At 40.1% G+C, this 22,529-nt stretch overlaps 1 protein-coding gene across 6 annotated transcripts in view; it reads left to right on the forward strand.

The window, feature by feature from the left end:
• PTPRM (protein tyrosine phosphatase receptor type M) overlaps positions 1 to 22,529 on the forward strand; it is a 790,604-nt gene that overhangs the window by 591,529 nt on the left and 176,546 nt on the right. The window lies entirely within an intron of this gene.

The raw sequence follows: 22,529 nt of genomic DNA on the forward strand, positions 1-22,529 counted from the left end.
CCTCCACAGAGTCACTTGTTCTGTGTGTGCAGAAGTCAACTAAACCCCATGCAAATGGCAAGAGGGCTTCCTCTGCTATTTCTTGGAAAAATAAACCCAAGAAATTTAAATCACTTCATGTCAAAGGGTCTAGGAAGGACTGCCAACTTCTGCAGCGTGGTTTCTTTGCTTGTGAGAGGAATGAGATGGGAGAGGGAAGCTGCCGTCACCTCTTTACTACCTCTTCCTCCTGTCAGTGTCCTTAGTCACACCCCCCCCCGTGACACTTTTATTTGTCATCACTTACCATACTTTGAGATATATTTTATCCTCTTAGGTATGTATGTGTTGAGTTGTGTGGGGAGGTGAATTGAGTCTTGCCATTGTGAAGTAGAATAGACTTGTTTTCTTTTTAAATCCCTTCAGTTGCTTAGTGGAGCACTTCAGTGCGTGTTTTATAAAATAGAAATAGGAAGGGAGAATAATTTTAAAAACATATGGCCATCTAGGAAAATGCAAAAAAAAAAAAGGAGAAAAATGAACACTCTTCCTTGATGTTAGAGCTTTGAGCAAGAGTCCTGATTCAGAAACGAAGGGCCACGGCCACTGCCGACAGCTCCTCCGGCGCCGGGAGGGCCTCCGCTCCGCGTTCTGCTTCACTTACGAGTCGTCAGAATCTGCATTTGGACTCCGTGCAGAAAGTGACTGCAGTGAGAGCCCTTCTCCATAAGTAATCCTTACATGGTAACTAAGGAAAAAACCTAATGCTTCTCACCATAATACAAAATTGTTTGGGGATTTACTGCCTCATGTTTTCTCTCTAGTGTATGCGGATTTGTGATTCTTCTGGTCGGAGTGTGGAAAGAGTTTGGGTTATCAGCATGTGCCATATTCCATTGCTTTGTGTGCTTTTGTAAACATAAAATGATATTCGACTGTTTAAGTTGCCTCTGAGTGCTTAGATATTGTTTGTAGAGTTTCTTTTACACCGTTAGACAAAATATTGTGTGTCTAAATGATTTCAGTTTATCTAATTTGCTTGACAATTAGACAATCATTCTAGTCTTTGGAACCAAATATGTTCATAATAAAAAAAATTAAGAATGTGATCTAAAGTTTAAAGCTGAAATATTAAACCATTTAGTTAGTGGAAAGCTTTAAGAACTATTCATTTAATATGCAAAGAAACAGTCATTTCTCACTTCCGTAAATTCTGTTCCTGCCCGAAGAAGGGAAATATATCAAGTTTAATCCTTCAATTCCCCCTCCAAAAAATATCCATTAGATTTCTGTGTGGGGTCTCCAATGCAAACAGACATCCTTGTTATTCCTACATGAGTATATGGCCTTAAGTTATATTTATATGATTTAATTTATGGAAATGTATACCAAAAATACATATGAGTTTCAATTACTAAGAATAAACTATACTAAGTTCTTTGGGTTTGTTCTCTTTATCTCTTTATTATATGTTTAATTGATCATGTGCTTTATAATTTTCAATATTTTGGCATTTCGGAGTACAACAATATGCTGTACTGCTGTAATCCACATATAGTTATATTTGGAATGGATACGTTATGCTTGAGTAAGAAAAATAATTTGACAAATCCACTACCAATAACACATGTTCAGTGGGTATCATGTCTGCCAAAAATATTTCCATTTACACACTGCTAGCTTTCATACATAATTACTTACTTGTTCATCTCAAGATATAATGTCAGCTTGCACTATGTAATATAAAATAATCTTATCTAGATGGATAATGAATTTCTATTATTTAAGAGTTATTTATGTTTGATGGCATTTCCTTCTTAGAGAAAATGTATTTCAGTGAGAGGAAATTTGCTAGCATATTTAAAGTTGGGGCTAATTTTTTGATGTTATGATGTATTTATAGTGCCCAGTGATTAGGATCACTGTTGTTTGGTGGTTACCTGCTAGGCCTGTGAAGTGTGAGAAATGGTTTCTAACCTCATGAATCTCAATAAGACATTATACATATTGAAGGTAATTAATTAAAAAGGTAGGATGAGGTGAGTATAATGATTGCTTTGGAGTTCAGAGAGAAGAGAGCTAACCATGGACTAAAAGAGAAGATTGTGTCAGGAAACCAAGACTTGAAGGATGAGCAAGAGTCGTAGTGGAAGTAGGGGACCCATGAGAGTAGGGTGAATGCAGAGAGAAGGGAAGAGGCACAGAAAGACATATCAAGGCTGAACTTTCAGTAAGCAACAGATGGCTGATGTTCCTAAAGTAATCCATTCAAATCCACAAATGATGCACTAATATTTTAGTAGATGGGTGAAGGATGTCAACTGCCAATTTATAGAAGAGGAAATGCAAATGATCAATGTATGCCCCAAAAGCTGCTCCACTTCACCACTTCATTAATAAGTGATGAAATGCAAATTTTAGAAATAAAATACTGTTTATTTTTCACATCAAATTGATAACTACTTTTAGAGTACAGTTAGAGTACAGTGAAAAGGGTGTCCTTATGTATTTTCTGGAGAGAGTAGAAATTGATACAGTTTTTTTGGAAAGCAGTTTATAGTTTGCGTCACTACTCCTTTAAATTTGACTACCAGTTAATCCAATATCACTTAGAATTTCTTCTAAGAGAATTTCCAGATGCAGTAGAGAGTTATAGATAAGGATGATGGGCACAGGATTAGATATTACTATGAAAAATTTCAACACTACCTTAATTTCCAACAATAATGACATGAATAAATGATGGTATACCCATTTGGTTAAGTACTTTTAGTCATTAAAACCTGTTTTCAGACAAATTTTAATGACATGGGGAGACCATGAAATAGGTAGAACAGTAAAAGCCAAATTTTATTTAAAATAAATATGTATAAAAAAAGATAATAAAAATACTCTGCAGTGTTAGTAGTTATCCTGCATAGTAAAATTATGGTTGGTTTGTATTTTCTTTGATCTTCTCTCTATATTTTATATTTTATACAATGAAATTAATTATTTTTAGAAAAATTATATTACACTTTCATTATTTTCACAACTTATTGAGACAGGACAAATAAGATAGGTAGGGTAAGGTTCCCAAGAGAGGATTTTATAAATCAGTAAAATGCCAATGTTATTACTGGACCAGCTAATGAAATGAAGTTCCTGAATGAAAATATGTATGTATCATGTATGTATGTGTAGGTATGTGTGATGTGTGTTGATGTGTTATAAAGCTAAGAAAAATGTTTGGCACTTTGAGAGAAATATATTTATGTTTTTTTAAAAAGTAAGCATTCTTTATAGTAGAAGAAACAGAAAGTGCTGAGTTCAAAGGACGTGAGGAAAAAATCTAGAACGTACAGGAACAAGAAATAGTAGGTGCAGTCACCATAATTGGAAGCCGCCAAGTCTGCCAGACCCCTGCTGGGCTAGACCTAATGGGTGCCCTCATGTGTAGTCACTTCACCTTCTACTCAGTCAGTTTCAGTACAAGTGAGTTATTTAAATCCTACAGTAAACACCTTCACATTGACTAGTCCATATGTAGATGATGAATATGTATTTCCTCATTCATTTAACAAGTACCAAATAAGCAACTGTTATAAGCCAGACAACCGTTCTAAGCTCTCTCTGGAATACAAAATTAACAACATTTCTTTTCTTGTGGAGCTTGCTTTCTGATGGGAAGAGATAGACCATAAAGAAAATAAGTAGCTTATTTGTGCTATGGAGGAAAAGTAAAGCTGGGAAGGTAGATAAGGAGTGAGAGAAGAAATTAGACACATGTAGAGTGGCTGTGCCTTACTTTTGAGCACAGGATGATTAAGGAGGAGAGGGTGGAAGCCCTGAAGGTATCAGGGGAAGAGATTCCAGGCAGAGGGAGCCACCAGCTAAAGCTTGCAGGAGAGCTTGCCTGCTGTGAGAGGGACATCAAAGAGCCAGCCTGGCTGGAGCAGAGTGAGCAAGGGGCAGGGGCTGGAAGGCCAGGGTGAGCCTGTGGGGCAGCTGGTGAAATCAGACAGGGCGGAGCAATTGTTGTCAGACTCAAGCTTTTATTCTGCATGAAGTGGAATGCCATTGGAAGATTTTGAGAAAAGAAGTGACATGATCTCATTTCTGTTGTAGAACAGAAGGGTATCCTCTACTTGTCTCCAATTCCTTCTCAAGGACTGCAGGTGGCTGCTGTGTCAGGCATGGACTGAGAGAGGGTAGGGGGGGGAGGCTGCCACAGTGCAGAGGAAAGGTGCTGGGGGTTGGTCTGTGGTGGCAACCGCGGTGAGGAATGGCTGGATCCCAGATTTATTCAAAGGTGGGACCAACGGGATTTGCTGACAGATTGAAGTGTGGAGAGTGAGAGAAAGTGGGAATCAAGATGTCAGCATGAGTGACTAGGAGGACGGATTTGCCATTTTCTGAGAAGGAGACTGTAGGGAAAGGAGGTCTGGAAGGGAGAAGAGGAGAAATGAAGAACTAGGAATCTATTTGGGGACTGATAAATTTGAAATGTCTATTTGACATCTGTTATGTATTTAATTGTGTCCCCCCAAAAAAGATGTTGAACATTACTCTAGCACCCCAGAATGTGACCTTATTTGGAAATAGGGTCTTTATGGAGGCAATCAAATGACAATGAGGTCATTAGTGTGGGCCCTAATACAGTATGACTAATATGCTTATTAAAAGGGAAAATTTGGCTCAGAGGGGGAAGAGGATATGAAGAGACACAGGGGAAGATGCGTGGAGATGGAAGCAGAGAGCATAGGATGCCACAACAAGCCAGGGAACACCTGGACCACCACAAGCTGGAAGAGACGAGGAAGGATCCTTCCCCTGCAGGTGTCACAGGGAGCAGGACCCTGCCAACACCTGCATTTTAGACTTCTGGCCTCTGGAACTGGGAGACAATACATTTCTGTTGTTCTGAGACACCCAATGTGTGGTATTTTGTTAGGGTAGCCCTAGGAAACTAGCACAGTATCCCAGTGAAAAAGTTGAATTGATGGTTGTGTATGAAACTGAGGAGTTCAAAGGAGAGATTTGGGGTAGAGATATAAAATTTGGAGTTATCACTAGATGATATTTAACCCTTTGCACTCACTTGCTTTTTTCTCGATTCCTTTATTCTACTCGGGATTTAATTTTTTAAATACCCCAGCTTTTACAAAGCATGGAAGTAGAATAAAAAACTGGAGTTTCTTTTCACACAAACTTATTTATTTAGATTTTTTGTATTTCAAATTATTGATACATTCAAAGAGTAATTTTAATCTCTATAATTTTTGCTCGCCGTGTTGAGTCACTCTCGACATCCGAGTGCAAAGGGTTAAAACATTAACACTAGCTGAGAATGACACAGGGGGTGTATATAAGTTGAGTTCTGGGGGAACTATAGCTTTGATAGGTTTGGAAGGTGAAGAATAACAAGGAAAACACACTGAAAACATTGCTAGTGCTACAGGAAGAGAACCAGTAAGGATGATTCCCAGATAAATGTGATGTTTTAAGGAGAAAGGAGGCCAGGCATGGTGGCTCATGCCTGTAATCCCAGTGCTTTAGGAGGCCAAGGCAGGAGGATCATTTGAAGCCAGGAGTTCAAGATCAGCCTGGGCAACATAGCAAGACCCCAAGTCTATAGTAAAATAGAAAAATTAGCTGGTAATGGTGGTGTACACCTGTAGTCCCAGCTACTTAGGAGGCTGAGGTAGGAGGATCACTGGAGCCCAAGAGTTTGAGGCTGCAGTGAGCTATGATCAGGCCACTGCATTCCAGCCTGGGTGACAGAGCAAGAACCTGCCTTAAAAAAAAAAGAGAGAGAGAGAGAGAGAGAGAAGAAAGAAATGATGTTCATCTTGACCAAAAGCTAGTGATAGGTTATGTAAGATGAGGATTAAACAGTAACCATTGGATTTAGCAACATGAAGGTCACAAGAAATCTCAACTAATGATTTCAGATAGGATCAAAGTCCTAAGTGGGATGGATTTCATAACAGAAGAAGTGGGCATGAAGGATGACAGAGGAGGGTTGTAGCAAGGTCTCTTTGCTTAAAGAAGGGGAAGGGTGTGGCACCTGGGGAGGCCCATCTCGGGCATAGCTGTCTCATGCATAAGGCAGGAGGGTGGAGGACATGGGGGGAGCTTATGCAGGTGTCTTCCGATTGCCTCAGTTTCCTCAGTGAAGCAGGAAGCAGAGTCATCAGCTGAGAGTGAGGATGCAGAGTGGGAGATTTGAGCAGACAGGTGAAGGAGGGCAGATGGTTCAAGGGCAGGCAATGAGACTGCCAGAAAGCACAAAGGGCCTATTGGAGGTAGCAAGACACACTCATACGCCTGGCCACGCATCTCCCCAGCCACACTCGCCGGCATGGACACGAGCCAGAGAGCAGAGGGCTCTGCAGGACTGTGACCAGGGATAAAGGGGAGCTCAGAATCAAGGGCTTTGTAAGGGAGTGCTTGTCATGAGTGGCGGTGGGCTGTGAGCTGGGTGAGAAGAGAGGCCAGGACAGGAGATGTCAGGACTTTGGAGATTGAGTGGGCAAAGGTAAAAAAGAAACTGTCATCTCAAACAGTTCAAGTCAGGGCTCCAAAAGAGGACCAGGCACCTATGCCGGGTGGGAAGGCTTCAGAGGAAATCTTAGAGTGAGTGGAAATTGGGCAGATGTGCAGGTGCAAGGAAAGACCATCACGTGCCAAGGCCAACCCCAGGGGTGACAGTGCAGGTGCCATCACAAGCAACGTACTTCTCAATAGACGTGGAAACTGCTCTCCTCACTATCTAGGGTTATTAGCAGTATTTATTGTATTTCTTATTGCAAAGCAATGATTCTTTGCCATTCCCCAATGTGCATATGCATATATACACACATAAATTATGTGTAACATTATATATGTATATATGTAAAAAGTCACTGCAAAATTATATACATTTGAAAATTTATTAACTACTGCATACATCTTATAAAACAAAACCATATTGTTTCTCTTCCCCCTCTGCCTACTAACCACCTTCATCCTGACTTCCTTCTTCAGATCTCGTGAATATCCTTCCTAGCCACTTTTGGGGCAATTCCTCATCTTCTGAGCTTCATGGTGTTCTGCCTGCCAATATTTCAGAAAGCAAGCTTCAAAATCTCAAGCTGTAGCGTGTTTAGTTTGGGCAAATAACATGCAGCACTGTCCAGAATGGTGTGATAGAGCTTCATGCCCTGCCTGGTTTGGCACCCTGTCCCCTTGGCTGTGACTCATGACATTTCATCATGGGGTTTTAAGTTTTTCGCTATGGATGGTTAATCACAAAGATAGCAGAGGTCACTTATGCTGAGAATATTCTGAGGATAATTCTTACACATGAAAGCGTTCTTAAGTGCTGACGCTTAATGGCATGACATAATACCGCAAAGCCTCGGCTTCATGAAGGTCAGCAGGCTGCAGATTGCAAGCGAAGTGCGGGCGAGTCCTCTAGGACTTGCGGCATGCTGACTGCAGTGTTCTGGATGCTCACACCCAAGACGGGAATGGACATTGGGCCTTGTCAGCACCATTCCTGACTGATTGTAAACCCAAAGAAATCCCACTTATCAAAAACCCTAGGGACAAGAGAAGTGCTATTGGACAAGGAGGCTGCACACACCTTCCTGGGTAGAAACACTTGTAGGGGCAGCAAAGGGAGCAGGTGCTCTCTTGGAGCACATTCTCCAGAAGCGGCATGTTCATAGCGACGGTGGGAAAGAATATGTTGGTAAGACAGTGGTAAAAGATAAGATGAATAGATTAGAGAAAGCACCGAGGGAGAGAGGGCTGTCAGAGTGGCACCCTTCTCATTAGTCATTTATTCAGTAATGCTTATTGAAATCCCTACTGTTGCAGGGCTGGGGCTATAGTAGTGAATAAGATAGATGAACTTACATTCTAGTGAGGGAGGACAATTTAAAAGAAATGAATATATAAAAGAAATTTAAGATGGCATCATGTGCTATGCAGAAAATCAGGATGATATAATGATCAATGAGCACCCCGGGTGGGTGACCAGGGAAGTCCCATGAAGGGACTAGGAGCTAAACCATGATATGAGTGATGAAAAGGGACCAGCCCATGCAATTGGGGAAGACAGTAGAGAAGCACTAGGAAGGGAATAAGCTTGTCTTCAAGGAGGAAAAAGCCAAAGGTTAGTGTATCTTGAGCACTGGAAGTGAGAAGAAGAGTTGGAGGGAATGATTCTAAAAGGCAGGCAAGAGCTAGATTGCAGGGCTTCCTTGGCTGCAACATAGAATCTGGACTTTGTCCTAAGTACTATAGAAACCACAGGAGTGTTCATCCTAAGACCTTATTTTAACTTGATTACCTCCATAATGACCCTGTTTCCACAGAAGTGCCCTGAAATGCTTTATGTTTTTCAAAGCTCACCCTGTCTTCTGTGGACAGGCCGTGCGGAGAGCGGCCCCTGGGGGCGACCGCAGGCAGGGGCAGTTGGAGGCAATTGCTTTAGGTTGGCGGCCGACAGGGACTTGGGCTCGCCTGGGAATAGAGGAGATGTAGCCAAGTGGGGGACCCAGGGCAGTTTGGGACACAAGCTGTGGTTGTAGTCGGACTTGATGTGCAGGGAGGGGAAGAGTCAGGTGCACACTCTCACCCTGGGCAGGGAGAAGGCCCTACCTCCAAAGCTCCCAGTATTGAACCTGGTCATGCCACTGCCTGGGGCAAGGTGTAAGAATCACCTTGGGAGCTTCTTCAAACTAGATTTCCCTCTCTCCAAGAATCTGAATGCTTATGAAGTAGGACACTCCTCTCTATTCTACCTTGAGTTAACAATCGCTGCCATCATGACCTATTTTTGCTGAAAAAAATATGACATATGACCTACCCTAAGAAGTGTCATAGGAGGAAAAACAAGGTGAGAATATTGCTGTAGGCAATAGTTTTAGGTAATATCACATTGCACACCAAAATCAAGGAGGCCATCAAGCCCTCCTAACGGTTGGTACCCCAAATGTGGTGTACAAAAGCAAACATGCTTTCACATCCATGATGCTGTGTTCAGCGTGAAACATTCAGGAGAGCCAGGCTCACGTTCACCTAGCATTATTCATTAAGCACACCTTGTGTGCCAGGCCTCTGTCAGGGGATATTATCAATGGACCCCTTGTCAGCATCCCTTTGACATTTCACAGATGGCAGAGGTCATCAACAGGAGGGTCCTGGGATTACGATATTTAACCATCACCCAAGTTTGTACTACTTTGGGCTAGGTTAAACTTTGGGTTGGGGGTGAGTTATATCATACTATAAATTCAGGCCAAGAAAATGATGGAGAATGAAAGAATTCCCAAAGCTGCTGGGCTTCTCCCATAGTGGAAATTCCAGGCCCCACTGATAGAAGGCTTCTGGTGGTGACAGTGGCAAGTACATCAGGAGCCAGTACCCTACAGGCACAGCCATTTCGGAAAGGCACGTAGACACTGTGAGGGATGTGAAAAGGAGGTCTTACTGTGGTCACTGGATGGAATTTTGACCCCCAGATTCCTGTAAGATAGAGTCTGGTTCTGTTTGCTCTTGTTTTATAACAGTACAATGGCAATATTAGCAGTGACATTAGGTAACAGTTTATGAACCCAGCTTTGAAAGTTTGAGCAATGATTGTTTCCAATTTCACTTATGAAGTTATGAAGGGATTTAGTTATTGCCCATGATGGCAAAGAAAGTTTAGATTGCATTAAGTGATAATTTTGTATTTTATAGCATTCTGTTTTCTTGATTGATTGATGGGTTTTTTTTAACCTGCAATGACTCTGTCTCTTTGAACTTTTAAATCCACACTTTGAGTTTTCAGTGGTTGGTTTGTGTTTCTCATGAAATTCAGAACATCTTTATTAATGATTTAAATCCATTTTTAGTAGGACCAAGCTTGATTTTCTTTGACTAGAACCATGTTGGGCACATTATTAACCCCAGTGAATAGGATAAAATATAAGTTATACTCTGTAAAAGTACCTTCCCTACCTCTAGACTGGGTTTCAGAAAAATCGTGGAGCAGGAAAATTCATGGTTCAGGAACGAGCTTGGGAAGCAATAGGAATAAGTGACCTGTGACAACCCTGAAACAGTTATATCTCCATTCCATAACAGTAATGATGACATACCTTATAAATAAATGAGCCATCAATTGCATAAACATATTTTGAAAAAGTACCTGCAAATATTATGTAGTAATTATTATTACCATCTCTTGCTTGGTAGAAACTTTTCAGGATATGCCATTCCCAAAATTTCATGAAGATATTTGTGAAAGTATTTTCTCTATTCCTAGAAATAAGCCCAGTGAAAGCCATTTTCCCATGTCTGTCATGATAGACAGTTGTTCAAAGCCTTTTTTTTTTTTCCTGAGACAGCATCTCAAACTGTTGCCTAGACTAGAGTGCAGTAGCATCATCATAGATCACTGCAGCCTTGAACTCCCGGGCTCAAGCCATCCTCCTGCCTCATGCTCCTGAGTTGCTGGGACTACAGGTACACACCACCTCACCTGGCTAAATTTTGTAGAGACAGGGTCTAGCTATGTTGCTCAGGCTGATCTTAAACTTCCGGCCTTGAGCATTCATCCCTTCAGCCTTCCTAAGTGCTGGGATTACAAGCGTGAACCATCATGCCTGGCCAGCCTTTCTGTGTTTAAGACTCAGTTATTCTCTCCTTGCTTTAATTCTTTCTTCAAATTCTACCTAGTTCTTCTTATCTGAGATACAGAGTAACTCTGTATCTCTGATTCTCTGAGATACAGAGTAACTTGGCTGCTTTGAATGAAAAAAGGCTTAGAGTGACCTATTTCATGTAAACCAGCCCTCTCCCCATCAGTAACCAGGGTTCAGTGGCTTCAGCTCTGTCTGTGATTCCTTCCTGCTAAAGCAGGAGCCAGGGGCTTCTTGCAGAAGAGAGCAGTTCTGTCTCCCTGTTCTCTTCTCATTTCCTTTCATATTGATTGGTTTTTTTGTAAAACCTGTATTGTCCTTTCATCTTTAACTTTACCTTGGTTTTCTATGTCTAACCCCAGCTATATCTATCTCTATCTCGCTCTCTCTCTCTCTTTCTTTCTTTTTTTTTTTTTTTTTTTTTTTGCTTATACCCAGCAGGATTGTCTGGCCATATACATCCTCTGTGTCTGAAACTCTCTGAAATTCTCCCAGTGACTCAAATACATGGAGATATAAATTTATGTGCACTAAAATTTTGAATAAAGAAAACTTGTAGTTGGAAAGGGATCATGGCATCCTATTTTAATTAATCACAATAATAAATTATTCATTTCTAGAACTACAGACTGTCATATCTGCATGTAACAGTAATAAGAGTTCAGATATGTAAAACCTATTATCAATGTTCATAATATCCTGTAACCACATAATATCATGTAAGATAAAGAAAACAAGATTCTGCCAATTTCTTTCTTTATGATTCTTTTTCTCTGATTCACTGTGATCGTGGTGATAATATACCTGTTTTAGTTTGGTTTTGATCATTTTTCCTATCTTGTGTTGTGTTTTCCAAAAGACCCAAATCTCTTGTGTGGTTGCTCTTTTCCAAAATTTTGGTTTTCTTAAATACCAGGTATGTTTTGTTTTAATTTTTTCCCCAACTGGTTTATAAACTATCTCTGAATCATATGGTGACATATTAATTTCATGGGGCATGCCTAAGCATTTTATGGGAAATTTGAGACATTTCCTAGAAATGGGTGCTCTTTTTTTTTTTTTTTGCTAAAATTTCATTTTAAATGCTGTTCGCTAATATACTATTAATGTTCATGAAGAGTAATTGAGTAATTCCTCTGGTAAAGCTAACATGGTCTTGAAAGAATACAAGATTTCTCCTTCTGGAGAACCTGTCAGAAAGGCTCTTGCATATACACTGCATGGAAGAAGTGGATGTGCTGAACTCTAGAATGTGCTGCTCATGGAAACTGCTTTGTGTAGCGTGTTTGGTTCTCAGTCCCTTTTGAAACCTTCTGCCTTAGAAATATGTATCTCTTTTGTTTAATACTGTGGCAAGGTTAATAATATTTACATACACCTTCCTCTGTGTTGTGAGATGTTCCTATAAGTTGGAACATGCTGGTTTGTCGTTTTCTAAAGTGAATCAGTTTATCTTTGGTTTAGCCTGAAATTGCAGCAGAGAGAGCACTTCCTCCTGGGATCTGAATGTAAAATAACTGAAGCAGATTGAAGTTGGCAGTGACTAATGAAGTCTTGTGCAGAAGTCTGCAAGTCCGTGGGTTTTTGCGTATCAAGGAGGAAGAGCGGAGGAACCAGAGCCTCTCTGAGATCCTGCATTTCTTTCTTCTTCCCTCCTGCATCCAGTCCCAGTGGGGGAGGATTATTTAAGCACAAAGCTTCCACCTATATGCTTTCGGAAGACATCAAATTCACAGCATACAGATTTGTTACGTTGCTGATCATTCCCAGTTAGCTTCCTTGTTTAACGAGCCATCTTAGCTGCCTAAAGGTATTCTACATAACAACAGTTTTAATCAGTCACATAAAATTTATGAAGCTGAGGTTCCAGTGAAAATGAGCATGGACTAGAATAGTGTAATGTTGCTTTGATAACTCCTTGGCAGGCTGGCCACCGTATTCCACCTTTAGTGCCCTAGCAATGGCTCCCTGTCACTAATGTGCCTCCTAACGACCACCTTGCTCGTTACTGAGTCTCAGGAGCACTGTGAGGTTTTGTGTGGATTTGTGTGTTTGTGGTCAATATTCATCTATTTCCATATATCACCACACATGCACACCTTGACTTGAGAAAATACCAGATTAATTTCATTGTCTCTCTCTTGAAATGTTTTGATTTTGCACTTACTTTTTAAGCTTTAAAATGATTTAAGGAACCCATAGGATCACCCTGCACTTACCAGATCCCACATATATAATTTGGGTGGCACATTTAGACAAATGTCTTGAAAGAAATCCGGTGCGCCGTTTCCCTTCCATTCTGCTCCCCCAGCCCGTGCCCACACGGAGAGCAACAAGATTTGTGTTTTCCAGCTCATTAAACTGACAGCAGAAATTAGTTTGTGGTATTAAAAACTAAAAAGTTAAATTACAGCTACACGTGTCCTTTATGCAGTGGGGCGTGTGGAAGATGTTTGATTTTAATGTTTGCTATAATGGAGAATTTAAATTACAATGTTTGTCAAATCTCTAATCTTCGTTACAGAGTGGAATATTAATTACGCTTTTAACTATGAGAGGTAAATAAAACGAGCATCCACTGCACACCCAGGGGTAAATTGCAGATTACCAACAACGTGACATAATGCACTAAATGTCAGTTTTGTCAAACAAATTTAGAGGAACGGTTAAACTATTAGCTTCCTGTTGTTCTAGGGCCCTTCTTGCAGCAAGTGACTGTTCTGAGCAGCAGGGACACGGTGCCTTATGGAAGACTAAGGGAGTGAAATTGAATAAGCAAGATGAATGGGGAGGCAGCCCCGCAGAGGCACTCAATTAGTTTATAACTGTCTATTAACTTCCGTAGGCGGTTTTGAATAAACAGCAGATTAACTGTTGCACTTTTGTGGGGACGTGGGGAGCCATGGGAAAGGGACACTGTGGTGCACAATGGAAAGAAAAATTTTGGATTCTCATTTGTCCTTTTGCTAGTTTTGTGCATGAAGCATTGGTAATGGTTGTCAGAGCCTTCTGCAGGTTGAAAGAGAAAGCAGGAAGGAGCAGCGCCGGCATTGGTTGGTTTTCTTTTGGTGGTTTCTTGCATGGAACAGTTGTGTGCTGCCCTCCAAAGAGCAAGTTGGATTTAGGTTGCTGTGCTCTTGTTTCAGAACCTGTTCTTGGAAAGAATACTGTGACTCTTGGTTGTTAGAATTCAGAAAGATAAAAATTCTCCATGAACAATCATAGCCATATTTTCTCCTGGGGAAAGTGCTGAGAGTGTGGATGGGGCTCCTTGTCCCTGTCCCACATACTCACATAGTCCCCTTGCTGCTGGTGGTGATGAGGGCAGTTCTAGTTTCAGTGATTACACAAGTTCTGATCATCTGATGCTCACCTTGGAATGCACTGGGCAAGCATTACATGGGGACAATCATTCGATTATTATCAAGAAGAACAGCAAAATTTAATGTGAAATTGTTAAAGAAACATAGTGAGAGTTATAGGGAAAAGAGATCAAAGGTTAGAGAGGAAGGGAAAAACAAGACCCCAAAAATGTGGAAACTTTGAGTGATGATTTCAGAAACTTAAAAGTATTTTTAGTAGTTCTGAATTTATGTCCTTCAAATTGCATATCAATTTGCTTTTGTTCAGTGTGCAGACATTACATAATGCAAGCCATTTATCAGAATTCATTTAGGTACAACACAATGTCATAAGACATTCTTTTCAGCACACATACACACACCACACAACCACACACACACACATGCGTGCTTCCCACAAAGAGATTCATTTTTTCTTTTGCTATTTTGAAAAGGCTAAGGAATTTATACTAGATGCTCGGCAGAGTTGGGGCATCGTACCTGTCCCACACAGGGCCAGTTGTCAGGGGAGAATCGGGAAAAGCACAACATACAGTCCACTAAGTGAGGAAAGCTCACCGGGCAGTTGTTAGGAAAGCAGTAGTTTCTCCTGAACAAGATTCCTTTGAGGATAAGAGCCAAGGCTTAGTCTAACTCTTGGGTATCTATTTTGACTCCTGTGACTGTAATTGCTAGTTTACTTACTAGTAGAGATACTTTGAGTTACCTATCCCAAGATCATTGATGTTCTTAATACCTAAGTTTTCTTTGGACTGAATGTGAGCATTTGTGTGCTAATGGATGTTATCAAACACTACCTCTCCCTTATGATCATTAATGGACACCATTAGAGTGAGGGCAGTTTATTCATCAACACACTGAGCAAAGCTTATGAGATAAGCTCCCAGTGAACAAAACGAGAGCAATCAGGTGAAATAATAGTCAGATGATTGCCCTTTGGCATAGCTTAGACTTGAACACTTTTTCTCCTATTTTCCCCCCACGAGCTATTGCAGATTTGAGAGGGTGTTTAATTTGCAAACATGGAGAAAAGCATTATCCGAATTATAATCCAGAGTTTCTTCATTCATTTCCCTGTGTTCCCTCTGTTGTGACACATTTAGAGTCTCTGCTATGATGCATTTTGTTGTCACCGTGGCGGCTGCTGTGGTTGATTTCACTTGTGTCTGTCTGTCCAAGTAACGCGAGCTCCTCAGAGGTAAGGGCTGCATTCCAAGCACATAGCACAATGCTGAGCTCACAGTGGGTGCTTATGAAATGCTGAATAAATGACTACTGGAAAAAAATAAAAGATATCTTGTGTGGGTATCCAGAAGTCCAAGAAAAAGCTGCAGTGTTGTTTAAAACAACATGAAGTTGTTAGAGAAGGTTGCTGTCTCATTTTGCCCTCCTATCTATTGAATCCTTATGAAGTATCGGGGACTATGCTGTATATATACTCTCATTTAATGCTCATAATCATCCTACAAAGTAGGTGATATGCTTTCCCCATCATACATATAAGGAGATCAGGATTTAGGAAAGTTTCCGTGTCTTCCATAGCAAAGGCCAGAACTGGCAGAGTTGGGGGCGGGTGGTGGGGGAGTCTCGTCTGGTCACTGCTATTTACTCGGTTTAATAAGAAGTTTTCATCTGAAAGGGAACAAGGAGGCCTAATGGAGGTAGGAGGAGATAAGAGGAAATGGAAAATTGGTTCTCCTAAAAGGTAGTCTCTGTCATGTTAGTCTCCTGCTCAGCATGACTTTCTTGTCTAAGAATTATGTACCTGCTTCTCAGCTGTACCTGCCGCAGGGTGACACCAGGCTTTCACTACAGGTAGCTCATGCCTTATGTGTTTTTCTAAAAATTGGTTGGCTAATTATAAGTAAATTCTGAAATACATAGCCCTATGATAGTAATGTTAAGGGTTAATTCTTATATCTTAGCAGAATGAAATGTTAAGGAGGCTTCAAGTCGATGGCCTAGAGTTAGAGATTTTAGAGCAAGGTTTTCAACCCTATTAATCTTAATCTAAGTCGGTCTCAAATATTCAGATATATTTCAAAGAATTATTTATTTTCAAGAATTATTTTCAAGGAATTATTCTTCCAAACATCACGAGCAGAATGAAATGTTGCACATTCTCCTTGTGATGCAGAGAGCAGACAAATCCTTCCACAGTACAGCGTGCCTGTGCCCAGCCACCAAGGCAGTCTGAAGTTACGTGATTGAAAGAGAAATTTGCATCTGATTTTAGATGATCTGGGCTCCTCTCCCCACCTCCACACAGGAGTCTGATCTGTTCAGTCTGCTCAAGACAACACCTCACACCATCCAGGGATTGTGATGCATGTCGAATGCCAGTATATGTCTGCTGTCATGCCATTTAATACAGGGGTTAAGGTAACAGGCGTTTTAGAAATTAAGCAAAGCCATAAATTTCCTCTCTGTATATATAGTATGTGCAAGGAGAGCTTTCACATACCTTCCACCTAGCTTTTGTTCTCTCTCAACTCTGAGTGAAGAGCATCTCATGACACAGGTGGGGTCATTATCTCTGAATTCCTTGGGTGAGGGAGAGGGATAGTAGTCTCTTCACTTCAGAAATCAAAGGAAGTGCAGTGCCTGCTGGGTACATTAGTCCCTGAAAGTTGCCAGCGCTATTGGCCAGACAGCTCCCAGATTAGCAGATGGCTTCTCTGTTGATGAAACCCAGTTTTTCTAAAATGCTGATTAGTTAGAGAAAAATAATGTGAAAGTACATTGAAATATGTTTTGTGTCTGTGTCATTTCCTCCTAAGAATCATACAGCTATCACCTGAGTAGGCTCAGTTTCTCTTTTTATTTAAATCATGTGACTCTTCAATCACAAGAAAAGGGGAAAGACAGTCAATGAGAAAAAGGAGACCCCTCTTTCAGGATGAAACACTTGATTAAAAGTAACGGTATTTTCCTATTTTCAAACATCAGCCTTATGGTTACTTTTTGCACTGTATATTTGGAACAAGCTCTGTAGTGGCTTCCTATGGCATGTGCATCTCAGCTCATTTCTCTACAAATTTCCCACTGAAACTTGAAAAAAACAGATTGCCCATTTGACAGTTGATTTTGACTCTGAGCTTGTCAAATCAGAGGTCTTAGTCAGAATGTACTAGAGAAAATGCATAAAAGTAATGGAGACCTGGATTTTTGTTCTGATCCCACACCTGATTTATTTGTGACCCAGAGCAAGTCTCCTAACTTTTCATATATGATTCCTTATTTGTCATGTGGACTAATATGGTCCCTCCCTACCTTGTTTATGTGTTGAATAAGCCATTCATCCTGTACAATTCCCCACATTCTGAACTCGGCTGAGGCCTTCTTGTCGTGTCATTTAACATGTCCCCTGGTTATCTGTACTTCCTGTGAACTGGGACTAGAACTAGTTAGGGCTTAGTCAGATTCAGGTTTCTTATTTTGTTAAGAATCTTCCATAGGTAGTGTTTTATACTTCCTGTTGCATTTCATCAGAAAACATAGCATGCTGAGATTGATTAGTAGGTTATGATTTGGCCAACCTCATCCATCCATTAAAAAGTTCCACATCAGCTTTTCACTTAATGGTTTTCTAATCTACTGATGACGATTGCCTAGATCCATTATTTTAGCAGAGGTTTCAAAATGGTGACATCTTAATTCTGTCATTCTTTCTGTATTTATTAAGTGCTGTTCTCTGCCCAACTATTTGGTTACTGTGAAATGCACTTTGTATGGTAAGTTCAAGATTAGTGTTTGAAATTCATTCTCCTTACTGAGCCATTTCAGAACAAATTGGTGCCATAGGACTATATAAGATGACCAATATAGTGTCATTATAAACTCAGGACTATAATGTAGGTGATATGTTTGAATATTTTATAGTAATTAGTGTTTGGATGTTCAGACCATGTCATCTTTGGCCAATATCGTCCCTTCAGTTTGTCTCTTATGTTCTTTTCACATGACTCCAGAACTTTTGAACAGCTTCTAAAACAACAGGATGTTCTCAGCTCATCTTGTGCATTGTCTGCCACATTACTGGAATCAGCCATTTCTCCAAGAAACCCTGGTTTCTCTGAGTGGAAAACAGTATTCAGAGATCACACTCTGACCATGAGGGGTGATCATTGAATGTACAATAAATAAATAGCATGTAAAGGCCAAATTATTTGCTTTTCACATTTTTCACTACCAGTGTACCAAAGTACTAAAACAAATCTACTTTGCTTTGAGACCTATATTTGTAAAAAACAAAAAGAGTGAGGGAAAAACTTATAAATTTAGAATCAGAGCTAAAGGTTTTTAAAGTGTGATTTTTATGTTTTTCCTAGGAGAAAAAGGTATTTTTTACAATTAAGTGATAATTGCTTAGGATAAGTTAATAAATTATAGGCCTGTGTTAGGAAGAATTGTTGATAAACAGGTGTTTTAGGAAGACCGAATGGTTGGTCAAATGATCATAGGAATGCCTGTAAGGAATAAAATGTTAAAATTCTGAACATTGTTGGATTATGTTATTGTATTAGTTTCCTATGGGTGCTATAACAAATTCCTACAAATTCAGTAGCTTAACAAAACATAATTATCTTATAGTCCTATAGAGTAGATGTCAGACATAGGTCTGGCTTGGCTAAAATCAAGGTGTCAGTGGGGTTGTGTTCCTTTCTGGAGACTCCAGGGGATAATCCGTTTCCTGGCCTTTTGTCACTTCTGAAGACCACCCACATTCCTTGGCCTGTGGTCCCTTCCTATCATCATGCTTCTCCTACCCCATCACTCTGACCTACTATTCTGCCTCTTAAGATGTCATGGGATTACATTAGCATCAGATAGTTTAGGTTAATCTCCCTGTTTTAAGATTAGTTTATTAGCAACCTCAATTTCAACTGCGATTTTAATTCCATTTTTCCATGTAGTACAACATGTATTCACAGGTTCCATGATTAGGAGGTGGTCATCTTTCGAGGTCCATTGTGCACAGTGATTAAAATATGCATCCTCCAGGGAGAGACATCCAACTTTGGGCTAAAGTTAGTGCACCTGGAGCAGTCTCCCTAGTTACCGTGTCCCATGCCAGTTACTGTGCCCCCTTACTTAAGAAGCCGGTGGTATTTACTCCCACATAAATTAACCAAAAGCCATCTTTTTAACTTGCAATCGAATGATATCCTTTTCAAAATTTTCATCCTATATGTTTATGTGGTTCTTGGATACTCAGTTCTGCACATGTGAGGGGTCTCCTGGATTTTACAATAATGCTTACATTAGCATCCAGAATACACAATTTTATCGGGCCTCTGTTTTCCTTATGTGTTGACACCAGTGGCTTGCCTTATTTTTATTAGGTGGAAGCATTGCAGGATTTTTTTAGTGAGGTTAACACATATCATCAAGAGAAAAGTGGAGATACTATTCCAATAAGATATGCATTAAAAATTCCTCTCTTTCTCACTGGTATTTATAGTCTGATAGAGGATCAACAGTATACCAATTTAATCCTCCTGCACAGTGACATTTTTGAAACCATTAAATTTCAAGATAATGTGCATAGATGGAATTCAGCAGCATGAGCTGCCTGTGAGCGGGGACCCACTATCACTAATGTCACTCTGTTCCCAGTTGGTGCTACTGTGGATCATACCAGTTTCATGTTTCTTGCACCATTACTGGTTCCAGTCCCTCTGGATTCCTATTGCCCTGATGTGAAAAATAAAACTAAACAAAATATTACTAAGGATGATAGATAACTGCATCTATTATTTTTATGGCTGACTTTTTTAAAAATGTTTAAAAATCTTCAGCTGGTTTAGGGAATTACGTAAGTTGCTCGTATGAGCTGTGAGTCACTCCCAAACGGAGATGTTTTTGTCAGGAGGGATGTATCTTCAGTGGATCTTGGAGGGCAGAACATGTGGGATTTTTTGGTCCTGCTGCAGTGCTCACAAGATCCCAGCGTAAAACGTGGCCTCACTGCTTTGCAGCAGGAGCGCTCACCTTCCAGGCACAAGGGCCAGGTCTACAGGAGGAGGAAAATGCCAGATGCAGGGCCGGCAAGGAGTTTTTCCTTGGTAGGAAAGATAACCGAGGGAAGTAAGGAAGATGCCCAAGCAGATAGGTGATGAGGCAGAGTGATAATTAAGTGTATTTCGGGATTGATCCAAGGCTTTTCTTCCAAGGCTATTATATGTATAATGTTAAATTCAGGTTAAAAAAAAGGTGTTTTTTTTAAATTCCTCTTTATCACTTAGAAAAATTTAAAGATAAAATACATATACTCATGAAATGGTTAGGTGTTTTCAACTCCCAGGGTCTTTTTCTTTCAACAACTTGAAAAGCGATAGACCATGGGATTCAGCTCTGAAATGTGTGCGGGTCACCAAGCACTGAGCCAGAACCCTCAGTCCTTACGCGTGCATCATTGTCTGTCCCCTGCCTGCTGAGCCTCTCTCCCTCACAATTACGTTTGTCATATATTTTTTAAATAAGGTATTAGGATTAATCTGGCAATCAGAATAATAGGAACAACTGAAATACCTGTTGAGCACCTACCGCATGCCAGACACTGTTCTGATAGGGGTGTATGATGAACAGAAGAGGCAGGCCCTGTCCTCACACAGCGGGCACGTGATGTTTGCCCAGAGCACAGGCAAATACCTGCCGGCTGAATAAAAACAATGGTTTCCAGGCTGTACAAGGATGAATCTTTGAAATTTCAAAGAGTCCTTTGAAATTGGAGGATGAGGAAAAGTTTCCTTCTAATCAGTCAGACAGACACTCTACTGTTAGAAAACTTGAGGTATTCATGCTCCGTCCAGAGAATAGCAGGCTTTATTCTTAATCTTTTTAGCTCCAAAAATAAAAGTTATTTTATTTATTTATAATTAATTATAATTTATAATTATTATTTATAATATATGAGGTTATCAAACTTGTTTTTTCCTCACATGTTGACTTATGATCTCACGAATTTTGTTGCAATAAAAAACACAATCATGATTCCTTTATTTATTATAACTTATGATAATAATGACTATATCTCAATCATACAAGGCATTCATGTCATAATATTGAAGTGATCATAGATTGTGATATATGTAATTTCAACTTGTTTTAGAAGAAAGCCAACCATTTCTAAATATTTCATTTTCAACTTGTAAGTTTGAGAAAGACTAATTTTTATTAAATATATATCATATCACTCTGTTCTTTGAGCCTCTTCAACATAAAATACACATGATACACATGGTCACATATGTGTGTGTACACACGTGTACCGAGAGAGATCCTGACAGTTACTTTTGCCAAAGAGATCCACACGGTTCTTTGCTGCTTTTGCCTGGTGTATGTTCATTTGCAGATACCCTGGCTTGCCCATGAAGCATTATATGGCCTCTTTATCACTAGGTCATCCAAAATAAAGCTGTAGCCTAAAGTGATGGGTGGATAAAATCTGTACCCACTTCTAGTTGGCAGGGTGGGAAGACAAATATGTACGTCTTCCACTCTAGTCTTCCTTGAGCCACCCCAACCTGCCAGAGAGCCCATCAGCCCCTCGTTTTATCTCATCACATGGTGAAGTGATTAACTCTACACCAGAGGCCCAACAAAGATAAAAATCTGACTTAAACTGTGTTCTTTGTCACAAACACACATCTGTTAATGAGTCAGAGAGGAGAGAAAGCAGCTGGGTAGGTAATGAGTGCCTTCCTCCTTGGTGCTTTGCCTGGAAGAGCGTAGATTTAAGTGTGATACAGTTGGTGATGTTAGAAGAACACTTTTACCTCGGGCAGCAACTATAAATCCCCAGCTGGTAAATTTACTTATAGTATCCAAACTTAAGCAACTAATAGAGCTTGGTAGTGATGTCAATAACGGTTTCACAGATTTTATCCCAACATGGGAAACCAACACCAAATGTCTAACGTTCTTCCCTGGCCACGTGGCTTTGGGCAGCTGAACACCACCATGCCTCAGTTTACTTCTCTTTAAGATAGGAATAATCATAGTAATTTCCTTACTGGACTGTTGTAGGAATTAAGAGTTAATGAACATGAAGTACGTGGCTTATCCAAAGTCCTACATAAGTTCTTGTAATTATTATTTTCATACTATTTCTGTCAGCTGTTGTAGTGCTAGTTCTTTTGAGTTGAAATGAATAAATGTCAGACCTCTATGTTTTCTCCTTAAAATTTTACTCTTGAAAGCAACATTATGTGGTAATTCTCACAGATCTGTCTTTAAGGTGACAGCCTCTTACTCATTTAGGTTTATTCAACTGGATCTTGGCAATTTGGTATAGCGTACGCATTGTTGACTAAAACAATGACAATTTCATCCCTACTGTGAGAAAAATTAAACACTTCTTCTTGGTTCCAGCGACTACCACAGCCCTTAATTAAGTCTAAGCACACACTTAATTGTAGAAGCCAGGACCAGAAAGCCATTTGCCTTTTCATTCTTTGTCTATATGAAATTTACATTTCCCTAAGTTTTGTCATCCCTGTAGTAGTTAAAAGAAAGACTATTTGGA

This window comes from Microcebus murinus, chromosome 17 (genome assembly GCF_040939455.1).
Source record: "Microcebus murinus isolate Inina chromosome 17, M.murinus_Inina_mat1.0, whole genome shotgun sequence".
Classification (NCBI taxonomy): Eukaryota; Metazoa; Chordata; class Mammalia; order Primates; family Cheirogaleidae; genus Microcebus; species Microcebus murinus.